Source organism: Mus caroli, chromosome 16 (assembly GCF_900094665.2).
Source record: "Mus caroli chromosome 16, CAROLI_EIJ_v1.1, whole genome shotgun sequence".
In the NCBI taxonomy this organism is placed as follows: Eukaryota; Metazoa; Chordata; class Mammalia; order Rodentia; family Muridae; genus Mus; species Mus caroli.
The window spans coordinates 85863150-85866399 of NC_034585.1; positions in this window are offsets into that span (position 1 = coordinate 85863150).

Genomic DNA, 3250 nt, shown 5'->3' on the forward strand with positions numbered 1-3250 from the left:
AGAGGCAAGTGCTCTTAACCACTGAGCCTTCTTTTCAGTCCCATGACCCAGATCTTTAATATAATTTTATTTATTTTTATTTTATTTGGGGGTTTTGCTTTTGTTTTGTTTTTTGTTTTGTTGTTTTTGAGACAGGGTTTCTCTGTATACCCCTGACTGTCCTGGAACTCAATCTGTTGACCAGGCTGGCCTTGAACTCACAGAGATCCTCCTAAGTTCTAGGATTAAATGAGTCTGCCACCACTGCCTAACTACTTACGAATTTTTTATAATCAATCTTTTGGTGACGGTTGGCTTTAAAGCCATCCTGTGGTTTGGGGAGAGGCCTCACTGGGTAAAGCACTTTCTACACAAGTGTGAGGTGTGGAAGGAGGCTTCCCCTGTCAAATAAAGCTGACTGACCTGCAGCTGAGGTGGGAAATAGAAGGTGAGAGACCCAGCAGGAAGCAGCATTCTGACACACAACCATGTGGGGAGTATTCACCAGGGAACATGGAGAATAGAAGCCTGGGAGCAGAACAGAGATAACCAGCCATGGGGCAGAACTTAGAATAAGGGGGTGACTAATATACACACCTCAGTTGTTATTCTGGGAGCTTGGGGACAGGAGGAAAAACTCCCACTTTTATAATGAAGGCCTGAGCTGAGATCTCCAGAACCTAGGTAAAACCCTAGATGTGGGAACCATCCTTAACCCCCAACATTTGACAGGCAGAGATGGGTATTGGGGCAAGCTGGCTAGCTAGACTGGTCAAATCTGCAAGCTGCAAGCTGGGTAAGATTCTGTGTCTCAGTCACATGGAGAGAAATCAAGGAAGACCCCCTGTTCTCTATTTCATGTCTTCATACCACTCATGTGCGCCTGCACACACAGTCACACACGCACTTTCACACACACACACACACACAGTGAAGAACAGCTTGCCACTTCATGGGAATTCCCCGCACACTCTGGAGCACCCGTGGCCCTCCTTTGTTGGGGTTCTGTGTCTCTTCCATTGTACCAGGAGTTCCCTAAGTGGGGAAACTGCCCCCAGGTCCACAGTGCTTACTACAGTGTCTGAGGTATTATGGAGCCTCAGTACATAGTGAATTAATACATGATTGGACTGGATTTTTTTCAAAGTGGCTATTCAAAAAGTAGTTCTGGAAGCCGTTCAGATAAATGGAGACAAATACCAACCTGTGCAAATGTCCAGACTACACACTGTGTCTTTTCTCAAGATACTGTCTACACAGGAACGTTCTTTCTCCGTGAACAAGCCTCAGAGGGAAATCACACATCCTTTTGGTCTGAAGAGAAGTTTATTGATTCTCAAAAACACAGTAAGCCGAGTTTTCTTTGAGACAGTCTGACACTGTAGCCCAGGCTGGCCTGGAACTCACGGTGTAGCCCAAGCTAGCTTCGAACTTATGGCAGTCCTCCTGCCTGAGCTCCTGAAAGATGGGATTATGAGTGTGGTTTATGCATGTTTTAAGTCAACTTTTTACATGAGACTGTGATTCCTCAATTTGATATACATTTTTAAAAATATGTACTCACACAATAATAATAAAGATAGCTTTGTAGGGGTGGGTCTGACGCTAAGGTTCTGTTCCCCAATTGGTTCTTGAAGGTTCAATAAAGATGCCAGGGGTTAATTGCTGGGCAGGGAGGAAAGAGGCGGGGAACCCGCAGGAGGCTAAAATAAGCAGGAAGAGAAAGGAAATTCTTGTGATGCTTCAGAGGGAGAACAGTGCGCAGCCATGTGAGATCTCTGGTGGGGATGTGAGTCATATGAGATCACAGCCACAGGCTGAGTCCCCCAGTGGGAGGTTAGAAACTTAACTAACCGCAGGGCAGTTTGGGGTTGCTGAACAAAGAGAGGGTAACTGAGCAACTGAAGTTGAGCGCAGCCTTTGGGTGCTGAGCTAAGAGTATTGGAAGGGGCACACTAGCTGCGTGAGATTAGAATTGCACAGCAATTGAGCCAATAAAGCAGGTTGGAAAATGAGCTTGTGTGTGTGTGTGTGTGTGTGTGTGTGTGTGTTTCATCTGCAGAACAGAGGGAATCTGGGCAGGGCTAGTAGCACGGTCCACCCAGAGCTTAAAGCAGGGTAGCAAAAACTACATGCACCATGTTTTAATAAGTTGTGATAGCTATTCTTGGTTGTCAACTTGACTACATCTGGAATTAACTAAAACCGAAGGGTCTGGGTCTACCCAGTGACCTGTGAGGGATTTTCCTTGATTGAATTATTTGAAGTGGGAAGACCTACTGCAAATCCCAATCTTTGAAGTGGGAGATCCACCTTACATCTGGGCCACACCTTCTGGTGGCAGCCTACAGGAGGACATGGAAGGAGGAAGCTTACTCGTTGCCTGCCAGCTTTTGCTGACAAATACATTCCTTCACTGGTGGTAGAGCCATTTCTTCAGGATCTGATGTATACTGAAGACCAGCTCAGGCATTCTTGGACTAGCTGCTGGGAGACAGGCATTGTCACGCTAGCTGGGCCACAGCCTCTAGATCACTCTAATAAATCATATACATACATACATACATATCTATATATACTTATATAGATAGCCATTCTATCAATTCTATTCATCAGAGAACCCTGACTGATACAGATGTCTGTTTCTACATTATGTCTGTATAAATATTTTTCAAATACCAATTCTCAGGTTATTGTCAAATGACCCCAACTAGGGATTCATTGTGTGTCTATATCAGTTGTCTAGATGATCCCACGAGCAAGTATTGTTGACTAATTTATCAAGTTATTTTTGGGGAAAACACTTTAAATACTGAAGCTAGAAAAACCCTACACAGTGTAAGTTTGTGCCTCAAGCTTATACCTGTGGAGGGGAGAGAAAGCTTGGCTTTGAGATTGAAGCTTTTGACTTTGACGGTTCTGTGTAGTATGAAGAGTGCCTGCAATTTTGTGTTTCGCATGTTAAGAGTTATGTGGCACTTGCCTCTGGCTCCAAACTGCTTATGTTTTTTTTTTCATTTTTTTAAAAAAAAATAAAGTTGTTTTAGTCAGGGTTTCTATTCCTGCACAAACATCATGACCAAGAAGCAAGTTGGGGAGGAAAGGGTTTATTCGGCTTACATTTTCCACATTGCTGTTCATCACCAAAGGAAGTCAGGACTGGAACTCAAGCAGGTCAGGGAGCAGGAGCTGATGCAGAGGCCATGGAGGGATGTTCCTTACTGGCTTGCTTCCCCTGGCTTGCTCAGCTTTCTTTCTTTCTCTTTCTTTT